The sequence below is a fragment of the Triticum aestivum genome, chromosome 3B (genome assembly GCF_018294505.1).
Source record: "Triticum aestivum cultivar Chinese Spring chromosome 3B, IWGSC CS RefSeq v2.1, whole genome shotgun sequence".
Lineage (NCBI taxonomy): Eukaryota > Viridiplantae > Streptophyta > Magnoliopsida > Poales > Poaceae > Triticum > Triticum aestivum.
Genome location: NC_057801.1, coordinates 31,824,696 through 31,844,250, shown reverse-complemented (window position 1 = coordinate 31,844,250; position 19,555 = coordinate 31,824,696).

The window sequence follows — 19,555 nt, the reverse complement described above, 5'->3', positions numbered from 1 at the left end:
ACAACCTTGGTGGTTGGATATAAGAATATGGGTGATAAAATTAAAGTGGTTTTGGATCAAATGAAGACAAAACAAAGGAAACTTCTTAATTAAGTAGACAACTCCAGGTGCCGGTATTTGGAGCTCCAAGTGGGCAGAGAGTAAAGAAGAAAATTTTAGATCAGGAACAAAAATAATTCTCATCTCGGGCATTGGACAACTCTATACAAAATCAAAGCGATCACCTGGTCAACACAAGAAAATCAACCCTCAGAACAGGTGTTACTTCCTACTCATAGTCGTAGAAACTTAAGGTTGTAAACCTTAGAAAAAGAAGGCCTGAGAAATCAAACTACCTACTATACCAGAACCAGCCAAAACGCGCCGCATAAACCAAATCACGTGGTGGAGTTCATGTACTTTATTCCTTACAACGGTTGTTCAACCTATGGAGTCTAAACAAAAACATCATGTTCGACGCTCAAAGTTCAAACCGACACGAAAGGACGAAATTGAGTTAAAGATAAAGTATATATAGGAAAAACACTCCAGAAATGAGGTCTTCCATAGCCAGAGACAAATGAGACAATGAACAACGAGCAAGCGAGCAGGCCAGAGACAAACGGGCATGATATGCAACCCAATAGTGACAAAAAACAAAGCATGGATTCCAGTAGTGAACTACTAAAACATGAAAGTTTAGATCAAGGACAAAAAAAATTCTCTTTTGGGGCATCGAACAGCTCTACAAAATCAAAGCAATCACCTAGTTAACACAAGAACTCCAACCCTCGGAATATATGTTACTTCCTACTTGTAGTGGTAGAAACTTTAGGGTATAAACCTCAGAAAACGAAGGTCTGGGAAATCAAACTACCTACTATACGAGAGCCAGCCAAAACAATATGCATAAACCAAAATATAGCACTACGACAGGGATGAATTATGTCCAAATTCCATCACATGCTGGATTTCATGTACTTTATACCTTACAGGAGTTGTTAACCCTTATGGAGCCTAAAAAAAGCATCATTGGGCGCTCAGGTGGAACCAACATAACATGAAGAAATTGAGTTAAAGCTAAGGTTTATACACGAAATGCGGCACAAAACCATGGCATAATTAGCACTTGAGGAATAAACCCACTAAATGGTAAAACTGGTTATTACAACAGACCATCACCATCCTTTGCCTCGATGCCAACACCAGAATCAGACACGGCTCGATGGCTGGATACCATTTCATGGCAGAGGGAGAGGATAAGGGAAGACCAGGAACTCACCAAAAAAGATTAGGCATTGGTGTCAGCAGGCCAGCTGCCCAACCTCCGCCCAGCCGTGGCGTTGAAGGCCAGCTTAAGCTCCATCAATTTGTCACTTGAAGGCAACTAGCACAGGAGGTAGTGGGAAGGATCAATTATTATGCATGATTCAAATTTTTATTTTGAATAGTAATGCGAGTACATTATGCATGAAACACTGACAGAGAAATAATTTTTATACATCCAACAACTAAACTGAAATTGTTACTCATAAATCTGAGATACATCTAAATCTTAAAAGGATTAGCTTGGATAAGTTTCCAGCAAGCTAATCGTCCAACTCTGGATAGAGCAAACAAAACTCTGGATAGAGCACCACACTGAGCATACAACACCCTGATATTAGATGTGTGTGTAAAACAAATCCGTTCTGAAAGATGAGATAACTAGGGAATGTGGCCACCAAAACTTGCCACCATAAGTTAGCTAACTTTAACATCACCGGTCTTCTTGTGTTGGCTCTTTACATAGAGCCCATATGTCATCGAACCAGGTGAGCTACAACTGCAGTAGCTTACCAGGATTGACGCCAATTGAGTTCAAGAACCCAATACTCATAACTAGCTAGTCCTCTCGTTCATACTGATCTGATTTGAATCCAAATTTTTATCTAGCATGTATGGTACAAAAACAGGATAACATCCAAGAAGAAGTAAAACCAAACTAACTTGCTTAAACAAGTAAACTTTTGGTCTTTTCTTGCTGCTAGTTTACGAAGTAACAACAACCGACATCATGTAAAGGCAAAAGGAGAAACCTTTTCATGACAATGAAATGGCTGTCAAGTTAGAATGATACTTAATAGCAAGAGCTCATGAAAAGAATACCAGTGAGTAAAGCAAATATACGGATGTATATAGACATAGTTTAGAGTGTAGATTTTTTCACTCATTTTGCTCTGTATGTAGTCCATATTGCAATTTTTAAAAAGACTTATATTTAGGAACGGAGGGAGTATTACGGACGAAGCATTGCAAATATGCAAAGAAGGCCGATGTCTTGACACGTAAAAAAATTCATGCCTTGAATAAAACAACCCAACTTTCTCTTCAATTTAACTGGAGATGTAGAAGCTAGCCAATCAGCGAGTCAGTCACATGTAGAAGATAAATAAGCTAAGCAACATCTTCAAATTACACCCAACAGCCAGATTTCATTGCTTTACACACAAGATCAAGATCTGATTTGATAGCTTTGCACGCGATGACAAGATTTGACAGGAAGAGGGAGGAAGGAAAGGAGGGCGTACCTTAGCCAGGTCCTGGTCGTCTAGTGCCTGCAGCTCATTCCCGCTCCTCTGTTGCAGCTGCAGGCGGTCGTGCAGCCCGGTGCTCATGAGGTTGTTGTCACTGCAGAAGAAGACTTTGCCCACCAGCTTGCTGCTCTTCTCATCTTCACATGCCTGCTTGAATCCTGGCAACAAACGAGACAGTAAGACCACGAGGAAGGGGAATGTACCCAAGCGGGTGGCGTACATACAGCCAGCTACTGACAAGATATGGAACTTGATAGGGACCACTGATAAAGCATGATCCCTGAAACTATGTACTAAAACAGTAAAGATGTGACAAACTAACTAGACATGCTGAGATGTGATGATACATGAGAAGATGAATTTTTGATCGATCATTCTTGTGTGTCAATACATCAACTCAAACCAAAATAAAGCAAGAGTTGTTCAACTCACAAAACAAGGATCAGCAAGATGTACACTAAGGAGCTAGTATATACAAGCAAGTTGTATTTCCTGGGAACTAACTAGTGAAATGCTAGTTGGGCAAGACATGAGAGGATGCACTACTAATTATGCTTGGTACCAAGTTTATTTGATTTGGATGTGCCTATGGTCTTCACAAGAGCAAGAATGCTTCACTTACACATGCAAGCGTAAGGTTCCGCAATAACGGGGAGGAAGGAGAGGAGGGCATACCTGCAGGCAGCTCGTTGGGAAGGGGTCGGGGATCCTGCTGCAAGTTGCTGCTACATGGCGTCGGCAGTAACATGGTCGAAGGAGCACGGGTGCGTCATCACCTGAGCAGGAGCTCCAGCAGGCCATGGTGGTCGTCAATGCCTGCAGGTGATGGGGGAAGAAGACCTGCAGCTCACTAGGCAGGAGGCATAGTACCTGCAGCAAGTTGAGCACCGACAGGATATACAAGTAAGTTGTGTTTCCACTTTCCAGCCAGGGAACTAACAAACTAGCTAGCTAATTCGTAGTTGCGCAAGAGATGAGAAGATAAACAAGGCAAGCTCATTTGAATCTTCCAACTCTGGATAGAGCACTGTACTAAGCATACAACACCCCAATATTAGATGCGAGTGTAAAACAAATCCATTCTGAAAGATGAGACAACTAGGGAATGTGGCCACCAAAACTTACCACCCTAAGTTAGCTAACTTTAACCTCATTGGTCTTTTTGTGTTGGATCTTTACCTAGAGCCCCATATGTCATCGAACCAGGTGAGCTACAACTTGCAGTAGCTAACCAGGATTGATGCCAATTGAGTTCAAGGACCAAATACACGGAACTAGCTAGTTCTCACGTACACATTGATCTGATTTGAATCTAAAAATCTATCTAGCGTGTGATAAGTAGCTACTGCAGGTCCAAACATGCAAATAGTTGGTTGTACTAATAATAAATAGTTGAATTATGTTTGATTTTGCCAAAACCAAGAACCACATAATCTAACAGCAAGAACCACAAAACCAAGAACTTCAATTGCAGGCTCACGTATGATCGTTTCCCCCTTGGTGCCAACAAGCAAATAGAGGCTCAATTTGCATGCACCAAAGAAGATCAAAGAAATAATAGATCCAAACTAGAACAGAAAAAATAGAGGAAAGTAAGCCACATTATCTCACCATCCATCAATAAAATCAAACTGCAGATTATGAATAGTAACAATACAGCGGATGCAACCATGAATGCATAATTGATTGACCAAATAAACAAGGAGAGAGAATAAAGGTTCCTCTAGCTCCTATCAGGCCATCCATGGAAAAGGTGGCCATCAAACAATGGAGAACCAGAATATAAATCTCCGAGCAGTACACCGACTCCAATGTCGTGAGAAACAGAGGCAAATGGTAACCAGCCAATTTGCAAGGCCAAACCTCACTAACAGTACTTCTTACCTAACCAGAAAGAAATAAAATAGAGAAGGACCTCAGGCTGCTACAAGAAAACTAGAATTCGACTAAAACAACATTTTCCAAGACACTGACACACAAAATGAGAGAACACCCCGAACATATTTATTTTCCCTGTCAACGTGGGCCTGAAAGAATTCAGATAGTAAATATTAATACAGAGATCCAGAAGTGTTGACACAACATCAGTTATACACAAGCGGTGTGGTTCTTTTACTCTTAGGAATAGGGTAATCATATCAGCATCAAGATATCATGGATGTTACAGTTATGTATGTCATACAAATCAGTCTTCAGAATAAAGAACATCAAAGGCTCTTCCAACACCAGCATGCAAACTGTCCAGGCGACATAAAGCATACAACGACAACATTTCAGTTACCTATGCAGAAACTTGCGGTGGAAATCACTTATGACGGTGTAATATAATATAGTATGACAGCATTACTTTATTTAAAAAGGATAGCCACATGCAACAAACACATGTATATGATTAACCTCACAATAAAGCATGACAGCATTACTTTATTTAAAAAGGATAGCCACAACATAAAAGAAGCATACAATATAATATAGTAGGCAGCATTGTTACTTCCACGTCGAAGGAGCAGAAGTTATTCATATTGATCAGCGGGTTTCCTCGCATTAGCTCAGACTCCTTCATCTTGGTCTCTTCTTCTGTTGCTGATACTCATGCAGCAAGCATATGTGATTTCACATTAATCCTCAAAACCTAAAGAATATAAGTGCGCCTCAAAATGATAATATAGAGAAGAAAACAACAAACCTTTCTAAGCCTGTCATCAGCTCTTTCCTTTTTATTCCTTTAAAGCCCCGCATTAGTGCCTCAGTGTAACCGTCATCGTCATCGCTGAATATAGCATTCAATTAGATGGGTAAGACAAAGAATGAGTAAAGATAATCAGCTGCACTACAATACTGGGCTCAGATAAACAACTCTGTTCCAAGAATTATTGGGTGAATTACTACATCATTGTTGTTTGCTATTTTACCATATGTTTTGTAGTAAACATAAACATATTCCATTATAATGAAAAGCATGCTAGCTATGTATTATCCAATTCCAAAGTTTATGAGAAATAACACATATTGGAGAATTTGAGCCACAATCCATATTACAATTTGTCCATGCAGTTAGAAGACGTGTCAGTTAATCCCATCCATATGCGGGAACAAGAAGATTGCCATCAGCATTTTGAATGGGTGTGATTGACAAACTACTGAGACAGAACTAAACAGACCTTTCACCATCACTATTGAGCTCCAAGTCAGAGTCGTCTGCATCAATTTCACGTGCAGCTATCTTATCTAATCCAGTTTTGAAGTTCATCTCTACTACTACAATAGATTACCATAGAATTCAACTTGATTCAATTTCATTTCATAAATGAACTACGCAAAGTTAAGAAGATGTAGAAGGAAACTGACGCAAAAAATGATGTGGATTGAACATCCAACCAGATTTAATTCTGGGCATGCACATTAAATGAACTACGCAAACTTAAGAAGATGTAGAAGGAAACTGACGCAAAAAATGATGTGGATTGAACATCCAACCAGATTTAATTCTGGGCATGCACATACAGTTTGAACGACCAAATAGACAAACCAACAGTGAAGTGATGTGTATCATGTGCATACAAATGAGAGTCGTGCGTGTTCCAGAAGAGAGGGGGCGGGGGTGGGGAGGGGGCGGGGGGCGGGGGGTTGAAGTTCACCAGCCGCTAGGAGGGGGGAGGAGACGAATCCACCCCATGAGAAGCAACCGTCCATTGAGAGGCACGCCATCCACCATTAGTAATAGTGGGCTCGTCAGGGACGGCCAAGGGTGCAGGACTGGCACTAACAGACACAAAAGCCTTATTAGTAGAATTTCAAATCAAACATGAGAGGGAAATTAAAGGCAAAGGAAGATGCATACAGAAAATTGAGGCATTTTAATTAGCAATAGAAGTGAAAGGCACCATTTTGATTAATCCTTCTGTCCAAACAGAGATAACATTGTACTACACAAACAGAGATAATTACGCTTTCCTCTTGAGGATTTCAAGATATATTAAAGATTCAGCTTTTGTTACAATTCCATCAATGCAATTTTCACAACTTTCCTCTTGAGGATTTAAAGATATATTATAGGTTCAGCTTTTGTTTCAATTCCGTCAAAGCAATTTCACATCTGATGCACCATATATACGACAGAAATGCATAGTAGTTATCTAACAACTTGAATCTGTATAAGAAGGTGAGGTTAGAAGATTACCCTTTTGTTACTTGGCATCAGGGCCTCCCAATTTGCTTGGGGTTTCTTCTCCATCTGCGACCTTCCATCCCCTGCTTGTGGTTGTTTCACCTGGTGCCTTCTAGTAATCACAAATCAAACCGTAAGTAAAGAAACAGAGAGAGAAGCAATAACCATGAAGAAAGTTTCAGTTTTTCTCACACCTAATCAATTATTGTGATAGATGCGCTCTAGCAAGCAAATTCAGGATCTATCCTCTACTCTCTGCAGAGAAACACGTTTTTTTATACAAGAAAATCTAGCAAGCAAGCGAGTTCAGGCGAAAACGAACAGAGAGTACTTGGTAGCAAGCAAGCTAACAGACTGACATACAATTTGCTCATAGATTTACTATCTTGATCTAGCAATAGACAAATTTGGGTGATTATTATGTTAAACATTACACTTGGTGCTTAGTAGCTACCACAGGCGCACCCATGCAAATAGTTGGTCGTACTGGTAATAAATAGCTAAATTCTGTTTGATTTTCCCAGGTTTTCTACATGACCTGGCTTATTTAGGTCAGGTATGTTACTTAACTAGTAGTGTTGGTGCAGTTAACATGTGCCTGGGTTTGTACAGAAACCGAGCTAATCCTGGCAACCTCGAATCAAGTAGCAGATTATTTGCATAGATTGGCAAAGAAAAACCAGCTAGATCCACGTTTAAATGAGGGCTACTATTTATCATGCTCTAGTCACAAAATCTAGCAGAATGTTGCTACTCCTAGTGTGGAGGCTGGATCGGAATCGACGATGTCATCCTCATCAACTCAGGTCCTGGTCGTCCATGGAGTCAGGCACCTGCTGCTGCGCCAAGTCAAACAGAAAAATAAATTAAATGGGATCTGGTCTGATAGAGGAGATAGAGGAGAGGATGTGGATCAAAGGAAGGCTGAGCTCGCCACAGTCGTCGCTGGTCTCAAATCCTGAGAGGTCACACATTCAGTTTTAAGAACGGAGAACGTATTGTAATTATCTTGAGGTCTGGGAGATGTCCAAAAAAAATAAATGAAGTCTCGAAGATGATGAGTTTGACAGCAAGGAAATCAGAACAAGAACAAGAGAATTCTTGGTGCCAAATTAACCACCACGTGCATATATATACTGATTACCCAAAGGAAAACCATGTAATAGCAAGCAAGGCCATGAAAACCACCAAGTACATAGGTATGGATATCTATCAAAGTGGCAGTTGCAAAACGATGCCATGTCTCGCATTTGCATGTAAAAAAACTGAACCCCAATGCTCTACTGTACAAACATAGATAATTACGCTTTCCTTTTGAGGATTTCAAGATATATTTTAGGTACAGCTTTCGTTTCGACTCCGCTAAGGCAATTTTCACATCTAATGCTCCATATATACGACATCAATTCATAGTAGTTATCTAACAACTTGAATCTGTAGTAAGAAGGTGAGGTTAGAAGAAGATTACGCTTTTGTTACTTGGCATCAGGGCCTTCCAATTTGCTTGGGGTTACTTCTTCATCTGCGACCTTCCATCTGTAGTAGTCACAAATTAGACCATAAGCAAAGAGAGAGAGAGACAGAGAGAGAGAGAGAGAGAGAGAGAGGCAATAACCAGGAATAAAGATTCATTTTCCTCACAGCTAATCAATTATTGTGATAGATGTGCTATAGCAAGATCAAAACCTCTTGTCTACTCTCTGCAGAAAAGGAAGTTTCAGTTTTATATATGTGGCGCAGAAAGCAAGCGAGTTCAGGTGAAAACGAATAGAGGGTACTTGGTACAAGCAAACTGACAGACAGACATACAATTTGCTACTTCCGTGGCCATATCAAAGAACTGCTCCAAGTATTAATTCTGCTGGATGTTCTTCATGAAATGCAACACGTTTTGTACAAGTTTTCGCTTAATAATTGTACTTACTATTTCCAATTTCATTTCAGTTGTCCCACTATAAACTACATTTGTATTTACCGTCTTACCAATAACCAATAGGTTATATATATACCCTTGGACAGAATTCAACTTCACTAGTAGAATACATTAATTACCATTGAATTCAACTTGATAGGAATGAACTAGTACTAGATCCTGAGTTTGATCCACAATCTCATAGGGGTGAGAAACACATTCTGTGAAGAACAAAAGGGTATAGATTTGAAAAGCCGGATACCGGTGTCCAATTTCTTTTCATTATGCTAAATCATTAACCTAAATCTATGTCCTGTTCTGGCACTAGTGTCTTGTTCATGCACTCTGTGTGATTATGAAGATGTAGAAATAATTTGAAGCAGAAAATGGTGCGGATTGAACGTCCAACCAGATTTAATTCTGGGCATGCACATACAGTTTGAACGACCAAACAAACAAACCAACGGTGAAGTGATGTGTATCCTGTGGGTACAAATGCAAGTCGTGCGTGTTCCAGAAGATAACAAGAGAAGAGAGAAAGGGGGGGTTAAAGCTCACCAGCCGCTAGGAGGGGACAAGGAGACGAATGCGCTGAGTGATAAGCAGCTGGTTTCCAGTGCCCAAATTTATTTCATTTTGCTGAAGTGACTTGTATCCTGTGCATACAAAAAAGCAAGCAGTGAAGTGACTTGTATCCTGTGCATACAAAAGCAAGTCGTGCGTGCTCCAGAAGAGAAGGGACTAGATTTAGTTGTGGGGGTGCAGTGGGAGAGAGGAAAACTGAAGCTCACCATGTGCAGGAGCCGCTAGGAGCAGAGGAGACGAATCCGCCGCGTGAGGAGGAGTCATCCATCCATATTAGAAGCAGCCGTCCATTGAGTTGAGAGGCATGCGTCCACCATCAGGAAAGTGGGCTCGTCGGGGATGGTTTGGAAGGAATCGCGTCGGGGATAGCGCCATCACCGTCGATGGAGGAGTTGGCCACGGAGCTCGACCCGCAACCACCAGCGAGCGGAGATGGACATGATACGCGAGACTGGGAGCAGCTGGAGAGGGGGGTTGAGACTCCGGTGGCCGGAGATGTGGTGGTTGGCTGCCGCCCTTGAAGGTGGAGGTGGAGGTGGCATGGGTGAGAGGGGAGAGGAGACAGCGGCACTTGTTTATTGACCTTATGAATGGTCAACTCTTGATCTTTAGGTGGTGTCTGCCAGCTGTAGCTTGAGCCAACCATATGTGGCATCCATTGTTCCACCTTTGGCTTCAGATCAGCCGCCTTTTGTGATAAACAAAGCCAAGGGTGCGGGGCTGGCACTGACAGACAAATAAGCCTAATTAGTAAAATCCCAAATGAAACATGAAGAGGCAAAATTAAAAGCAAAGGCAGATGCATATTCAGAAAGAAGGGGCATTTTAATTTTGCAATAGAAGTGAAAGGCACCATTTCGATCAACCTTGTTGTCAAAACAGGGATAACCCTCTACTGTACAAGAATGCAGACTATAGGAAGGCGACAACTAACTAGCTTTGCCATGAAAAGGAAGACAAGTAAGTGTCTCCCATAACAGAACATCCTCCTACACATAAGAATGTCGGTCTAATACCCCTTTTGCACGGACATCGGAATATCTTATAGCTCTCCTCTTGAGGATTTCAAGATTTATTCTGGGTTCTGCTTGCATTTCGATCAATTAAGTCACGGCAATTTTCACATCTAATCAAATAATTGTCATAGATGCGCTCTAGAAAGCGAATTCAGGACCTCTACTCTACTCTTTGCAGAGAAGAAAGTTTCAGTTTAATATATGTGGTGCAGTAAGCAAGCGAGTTTAGGTAAAAACGAAAAGAGTGTACTTGTTAGCAACCAAACTAACAGACTGACGTACAATCTGCTGCTGTATATATCAAGCCTCTCTTTACAAATTTCATTTCATAAATTAAACAAACAAAGTTAAGAAGATATTGATGCATGCAGTAGAAAGAAATTGAAGCAAAAAATGGTGTGGATTGAGCATCCAACCAAATTCAATTCTGGGCCTGCATATACAGATTGAACGGACAAATTGAGGTTTCATCTTGCTATGAATAATGAGAAATCTGCTCCTAAAGTAATGTGCCAAGTGATTTGCTTGATAAGTACACATGTCAGTTTACCTAGCTAGAACAGGTCCAGACGATTACAGAGTCATTTAACTAGTTAACAGCAAGCATTACCAAGACCAATTGGGGCCATCAAGGCCAAACCGAAAATCTAAGTAGGCCATGCACGAAGGCCATGACCTAGAGCTATACCGTGGCCCGATGACCATGTGCCCAGAGCAAAGGGGAGAGTAGAGGGTATACCTTTCAATGTTTGTACTCGAGGGCGAACCATGTTGTTGCCGATGACGGTGGAGACGAGAGGGTTGTCATAGCTAGTAGCTGCACATGGAGCTTACGACGAACCTGAACAAGGTAAGCACAAAACTACTAAATACATTATTCTGTTAAAGGAATAGACAAACAAGCCTAATTAGTAGAATCTCAAATCAAACATGAAGAGGGAAAATTAAAAGCGGAGGGGGATGCGTATTCATAAAGTTGAGGCATGTTATTAGCAATAGAAGTGAAAGACACCATTTTGATTAATCTTGTTGTCAAAACAGAGATAACTCTTCTACTGTACAAAGGGAGATAGTTAAGCTTTCCTCTTGAGGATTTCAAGATTTATTATGGGTTCAGCCTGCGTTTCAATTCCTTCAAGACAATTTTCACATCTGATGCTCCATATATTGGAGAGTAATGCATAGTAGTTATCTAAGATGTTGAATCTGTAGTAAGAAGGTGAGATTAGAAGAAGGTTACGCTTTTGTTACTTGGCATCAGGGACATCCAATTTGCTTGGGGTTTCTTCTTCATCTGCGATCTTCCATCTGTAGTAATCACAAATTAGACCATAATTAAGCAAAGAGACAGAGAGAGAAGCAATAACCATGAAGAAAGATTCAGTTTTTTCTCACAGCTAATCAATTATTGTGATGGATGTGCTCTAGCAAGCGAATGCAGGACATCATGTCTACTCTCTGCAGAGAAGAAAGTTTTCAGTTTTATATATGTGGTGCAGCAAGCAAGCGAGTTCAAGCGAAAACTAAAACATGGTACTTTGTAGCAAGCAAACTAAACGACTCGAGTACAATTTGCTACTTTCATGGCTATATGAAAGAATTACTACTCCAAGTATTAGTATTTCTGATGGATGTTCTTCATCAAACGCCACACGTCTTGTGCAGGGTTTCCCGTAATAAGTGTACATACTATTTCCAGTTTGATTTCAGTTGTCCTACTAGAAACTACTCCCTCGGTAAATAAATACGAGACGTTTTAGATCACTCGAAAGTAGTGATCCAAAACGTCTTACATTTGTGTACAGAGGGAGTACATTTGTATTTATGGTCGTAATTACCAATAACCAATCGGTTATATATTATGCACTTGTACAGAATCCAACTTTACTGCCACAATAGCTAGGTTACCATAGAATCCAACTTGATAGGAATGAATGAACAAGTACTGGATCCTGAGTTTCATCCACAATCACATAGGTTTTGCTGAAGCAGTAACCTCAAATCTGTGTCCTGTTGATGCATGCACTCTGTGTGGCACTGACAGACTAACAACAGAACAGACTGGAGTGTGTATATGCCAATTAAGCCTCTCTGTAGAAATTTCATTTCATTTCATTTCATAAATGAAACACGCAGGCAGAGTCAGGAAGATGTGAAAAGAAACTAAAGCAAAAAAAAATGGTGCGGATTGAACATCCAGCCAGATTGGATTTTGAGGACGCACGCACATACAGATTGAACGACCAAACAAACAAGCAGGCAGTGAAGTGATGTGAATCCTGTGGGTACAGATGCAACTCGTGCGTGCTCCAGATTTAGATGTGGGGGAATGGGAGAGAGGGAAACTGAAACTCACCATGTGCAGCGGCCGCGATGGAGGGAAGGATAAGCAGCCGTCGTGGAGGAGGAGACGAATCCTCCGCGTGAGCAGCAGGCGTCCATTGAGAGGCACGCCGTCCACCATCAGGAAAGAGTGGGCTCGTCGGGGACAGCGCCGGACGGGAAGGAGAACGGGGAGGCCGTCGCCGTGGATGGTGGATTTGGCCCGGAGCTCGATCCGCAACCAACACCAGCGGCAATGAAGAGGATCCGCGAGACGGGGTAGGGTGATTGACCAACAGCTGGAGAGGAGGGACTCCGGTGGAAACCGGGGATGTGGTGGTTGGCGGCGGCGCTTCGAGGTGGAGGTGGAATGGCGTGGGTTGGGAACTTGGGATGGGGAAGCAGCGGCTGCGGGGGATTTGTTTGGTGGTTTTTTCCCTTTCCTCTCGTCTCGTCTGCTCCTCTCCCCCTCTCTCTCTTTTGCGGTGCGCTTTGCTTGGCCAATCCCACGCTTACCCACGGATCCATGTCTTTTTGATTGGTTGATACAACCCTCTCACGGATCAACGGCCTACGAATCCATCCCAGCCGCCCAACTCCCCACGATCCGACGGCTGCGACGTGCGTGCCCGTGGCTGCAGCTAGTAGTGCTAGTACCAGTTTTTTCTTTTGTCTTGGGTTGATTGCTAGGTTGTTGAGTGGTGGTGGTGTCATTTAATCCGTTCCTCTCGTTTTCTTCAATGCTTTCAATTACATGTCCCATGGATCGATGAACGCTCCCACGGATCCTCAAGGGTTAGTGAATCGATCCCAGCCGACCAACATCCGATGATCCGACTGTCTATGATGTGCGTGGAACGGGGGCTACTGTACTATTTTTTTTCTATTCCGGCTGATCATTCGTGGTTTTTTTTCTTCCTCTCTCGTTTGGCCTTCTTTTCCGATGCTTGGTCAACCGCATGTCCCATCGATTGATCTTTTCCCCACTCATGCCTTCCACGAATCAAGCATCACGAATCGTTGCATGCTCACTAGTTCGCTATGACCTCTAACAAATTGAACCCCTCTCAAACCGATCCCAGTCGCCCGCCCAGATCTAATGAAAGAGGAAGCAGACTGGTTTGGTCTACGCTTGAGCACGATGTCGTGTTTCTCCCCCTATCACTCTCTCTCCACTAGATTTCAAGCACGGGAGTGGACCGAGATATTCAAACTCATTTGGCTAAGAGCGGTAACGACAACGAGATTCTAGTTTGCAGAACACTTGTTACGTAAGGGCATCACCAACGTTGACCCTCAAACACCCGCATTCGTCCGGGCCGCACGGTCCGGACGTGTTTTGCCATCCTAAGCAGTCTGAACATCCTTTTCTCCGCAAAACCGAGGGGCTTTGCGGGTGCCCCAACTACTGCCACGGACGCGTCCGACACCCCCGGACGAACCCATATCTCTCTCCTGACTCTCTCGTGCTTTCCCTCCAACGGACGCGTTGCTTCCCTGCCGCATTCATGCCGGCCCAGAGCGGCTGACATTGATGTTGCAAGATGTGATTGAATAGGAGGGTGTCGCTAACCGACGCGATCACATGTGTCAATGCGGACGCGCCGTCCCGAGAAACCTACTCCGGCCGTTGTGCCGCATTGAAATTGTCTGACCTTCTGTTTTTCTGGTCTGGTCGCGGCTATATGTACCGTGCTCCGGTGATCCATGTCCACTCCTTCGATTTTCCTCCTCCTCTCCGAGCACCTCCTCCTCCTCCGGCAATGACCAATTGATGGTTCTCCAGGCCGGCAGGCAGCGATGACGGCAATGGTTCTTCATCCGGTTCTTGGCATCGCTGCCATCAATCTTCAGGGCCCTCGGACTCCACAGCTGTCAGCTCCTCCTGTAATGAGGAGATCATCAACTCCTTTGGCAATGAGGAGGACCAGGCTGCCGCTACTTCAGTAGCCACGCCTCCTCTTGGAGGCAGCTCTGACGGACGAGGAGATGGAGATGATGATAGAGGGGTCACTTTGGGAGCATGGTCTGGCGGTGCCCTCGTCGCCGCAATCACGGCGTACGAACTGGGCACAAAGTAAAGGACTCAACATCGCCACCGCATTATCTGTATGTCCGGATCAGCAGGCCAGTGTCACGACCACTAACACCAACTCATCAAGGAGGAACTGTCGTCCGCGATTGCCAACGCATGCAAGCGCATCCTCCACTACCTTGGTGATGGTGGACCCTCTTTGTCGCGGGCCATTGTGTCCGCGTTTGATCCATAACGACCTGGACATAGTGGCGGTGCGGTATTTTGACCGGTCCGTCACCACCACATAGACGGTTGTGTGGCATCGTCGCCGCCTTGACGGGGAGCTCACCAAGATTTGCGAGGAATGGTCGATAAACGACACCTCTGCCAATTCTAGCAGGGGCAAGGCCACCGCTAGGGCACCATGGCCGAGGGCGGTATTTGCCATTACGGCCCTCTACATGGTGGAGGAGCAAGCGGACCGGCTCCTCTGGGAGCGCCAAGCGGCGGCCGGGCAAGGCTACCGCAGCGGCCCTTCGCCCTACAGTTACTGAAGGGACGATGATGATGACAAGATTGACGACAGGGGTAGTGCGGCCCAGGCCATGTGCACGAGCTCATCATCTGCTATAATTTAGCCTCCTAGTTTTTTTTCTATTTTAGTTAAATGGTCCAAATATTGTCTGTTTTATGTAAATTATGTCTAAACTATGCTGAAATATGTTGTTTTGATATAATTTATCTAGTTTATTCAAAATTGGTTTGAAATATATGCGAGCAGCTTTAGATAGCCGGCTCCCGCATCACTGTTCATGGACTGGTCGTCACCGGTCCGCAAACGGATACGGTGTCTGGTTTAGGGGTCAGTGTTGGAGATGCCCTATGTGGTTGCATAATAGTTAAAGTTTTATGTTGTTTCATCATCATTCATGCATCTCCGTATATGTCCGAACTCAATGTCAACTCAGTCTTTGTCCGAACTCCATGTCAACTTTCCCTACGCACCAATACAAGGTATTTCCATCTTGTTCTCTATTATTTTATGTGAAATTATACATCGTAGTGTAGCAACACAAGTGACAAATAAATATATTTTTTCCAGTAACCACCACGCGCAAGAAAAAAAGATGTCCGGTAAAGTGCAATGCAAATAAATACACATAAAATCAAGGAACAACATTGGGATGATACTAGATGGAGAAGGTTGTCGATATGTATGTGATTGAGACGTCAAATTTACGTACTCCATGGCATGGTTCTAGATTATCGTGGATAATCAGGTGGTAATGGCGATGTATGTACGGCGGAGAGAGAGATGCCATTCCACTCGCCGGAGTATCGATTTTAAAAAGCATAGAGTGAAGATGGATGGACCGACGTCCTATAGTACGTAGTTTATGAATTCCAAAACGTGTGGACGCAGCACTCAACAAAAGATACTTCATCACATGTGCCTCTTTATTTCCAATATTTCCATCCAAATCACATGAACATCATCATGTTAGTATATTGTGGTTGGGAATATTTAAATTCCTCCCAAACTATTCAACGGTAGATGATATAGTATTATAGAGGACTCAAATAAGAATATAAATAGAACAAATAATTTTCAAAATTTTAAAATATGTTTCGGCCAAGATGAGTTGTAATGATGACAACACAATGATGATGATGGTTTTAAGTTTGACCTCACGAGAGAAGACACGCGTGATGAGTTTGATCACATGTTCACGCTTGAGGCTAAATTTCTACCCGTTAGTGGTGTGGGCGTCAATAATGAGTCTATGTTAGCCCATCAATGGACAAAACTAGATGCGCCCACACCCCCTTCAAGACGGTCTTGCTCTTGTACTTGAGCTTCGACGACATGGCGGAGGAGCGGTACGACCGAGGACGCGGGGACGAGACAAGACGACAACTGAGATTTGACACACCTTTTCACCATGTTATTCTCTTCGACATGCAAGAGAACAATGCATTACTTTGCAATATAAGTATGTTAATCATTGAAAATCAATGTCCCTCCCGGGCGCTTGTAGAAGGAGAAAGTAATGACCACATGTTTTTGCAAATGTTGGTGAATAAAGCACCCCCCTACAGACCCATGGCTTTTCACTTGGGAGCTCGGAACTTTGCTATTCTGTGTCCCCACCCAATACCGGAGCCACTGAGCCAAAGCCACCAACACATGCATGTTTAATAGATTTGTTTGTTAATATTGTTTTCGTTGACACAAAACATATATACACGGTTCTTTCATAAGTTGGCGCTTGTCATTTTGTGTCAGTCCATCATTATTTGTGGAAGTGGACTTTATACCATGTGGGTATCTACGATCCATTGTAACTGCCAGTATATTAGGTTAGCCAAAATCAACCTTGCAAAACCTCATCACTATCCAGTGGGCCCCAATGCTGAACTAATCTGTTCAACATATCTATGATAATTAAAATTATTGATGTTCACCTCATGTAAATATTTTTTGGTCACATAAGGGCATCTCCAACACTGTCCTGCAAACCAGACACCGTATCCGCCCGCAGACCGGTGAGGACCATGGACTCTAATGCGGGAGCCGTCCATCCAAAGCTAGCTTTTATGGTCTCATTTCAAAGGGAATTTAATGAAAAACAAAACAAATTTGATGCAAATTTAAACAAATAGAACCATATTCATTGAAATTTGGATGATTTTACATCAAGCCGGATGATTTTCATCTAAACCGGACCACATTCATTACATTCTCGACATATTTCAACTAGAAGCCCTATTCTAACCTAGTCTAAATGATCGTCGACGCCCGTTTCCCAACACATGTCTTCCCTATGTCCGTCAGCAAGCTCACCGGATGGTTGTGAGCCCCGGGAAGCAAAGCTTCAGTGGGAGGTAAGGAATAGCCGCGGCTAATTGGCCGACGATGAACAGCCCGCCAAGCTTAGTTTCAACGGGAGGGGAAGTGTAGTGACCATCATGGGACTCGGCGTCCTCCCATGTTCTACTCTTCCTTGCTACCAGCAGTGCCCGTGGACATGTCGACTTTGTCGTCATGGCGGTGGGGCATGGACGACGCGAAGCTAGCGACGTCGTCAGTGCCATCATAGAATTCTGTCATCGCCTCATCGATCTCCATGAAGGTAGCTTCTTTCCTAGCAGCTGCAGGACGCGGTCCCGCCATTGCTTGTGGCGAATGTCACAGGCGGCATGGTACGACAGGAGCAATGCCTCATACTCGTCCATGTCTATGTCCACCACGATGCCCATGCCAACGATTTGCACCTACGCGCGACGGTGTTTGTCGAGGAGGCGGAGGGTGTACCTCTGGTCGGCGGCGCCAGTCGAAACGCGGCCTCCTGCTCTTTCACCACCATGTCGGTGTATTGTGCCCACGCGCTCGCCCACGGTGATGTTGTCGTGGACCGGTGAGGACGGTGGTGCTTCCTCGTCGTCGGCGTCTCCACCATTGGCCCGCGGAGAGCTAGTCCATCCGTGGGCCTGCTAGCCGGAGCAGGTCTCTTCAGCAACTGCATATGTTTAATGGATGGAGGTGGACTCGTTTGAATTTAATGCATGGAGGCAGACGGACGAGCTTTGTTTGAATTTAATGCATGGAGGCGGACGAACGAGTGTCGTTTGAATGTGAAGAGCACGCGCATGCGCATCCCGCACGCGGATGAACGACTACCTCTAGTATATATAGATAGAAGAGATGGTCTTGGTCTTAGATAAACAAGGCATGGATGGCATATGGTGAAGAGAACGAGGATGGCGTGGATCGCTGACTTGTCGCATTAATTTCAGTCCCCCGCCGGTGGGCATCCCTAGTAGGTGACGCCTATCCGTTTCGTCCGCTTGTTTCAACGCATGCAGGGTCCAATGAGAGTTCACGTGTTGAATGCAACGCGGCGATGCTGTGATCAAAAAAATATGGGTGGGTCCTTCCAAAAGCCCAAAGCCCAGACCTTTATCCCCAACCCAACCCTGCTTTACTCCGTCCCCCGATTTCCGCCGCCGCCGCCGCCGCCGCCCTTCCCGCACCGCACGCAACCAACCCCCATCTCTCGGCGCGTCGCAGGCGGGAGCTCGCTGCTCAAGCGGCAATTGACGGCGGCAAGCCGGGAGCCGCCGATATAGATCTTGACCCCAAGGAGTCCCAAGTGGCTGACGAGCTGCAGGGCGTACACCCGGACCCAGACCCGGACGGTGACGGCCATGCTCTCCCTTGGTGCCAGGCAGGTAGGTGCTTGTGTGCAACAGTTGCTGCTGTGAAGACCATAATCCTAATCAAAGTTTTTATCTCATGTTTTCTACTACGTACGTAGTTGTCTACTCTGAAATGTCAATGGCTGTTGAGTCTACCCGTGGCATTGCTGTGAGAGTTGAACTATTTTTGATACCTGACGGACACCGAGTGCTGATTGTGTAGAGAGAAAGATTGGAATTTCTTCACACCTTCCACAGTCTAGACAACTTGCTTATATGACTGACTAGATGTATAGTTAAATTGGATGGAAAGATTGCAGTTTGTGGTGGGCGGACTGATGTTTTGCAGGAAGATGGCTTTTTGTTGAATTTGTGTGACCCCTTTGATTTGATATTTTCTTGATGTTTGGGTTTCAGTTTGGTTTGGCGCTTTCGCTGGCGGTCGATATAACCCTGTCGTTGTTGTGTGTGCATTCGTTGCAGGCTGGAGCTGAAACGGAAGCTGATTCCCGTGTGCCAAGTAGCAGACTAGTGGAGGAGTTACAGGGCATACACGACGACCACCGAGGTATGCTCTCCTTGCTTCCCCTTGGTGCCAGGTAGGTGCTAGTGTGCAACAATTGCTCTTGTGAAGAGAATAAGGCTTCCTCTTGGTTTGGGTTCCAAGTACACACATATACCTACTTTGCCGGCCGTGGGTGCTTGCTGTGTGCCTGCTGCAAGCATTTGTTTCTGCTTCGTTTACTCGCCGGGGCTATCTGTCACGTGAGTTCTTGTAAT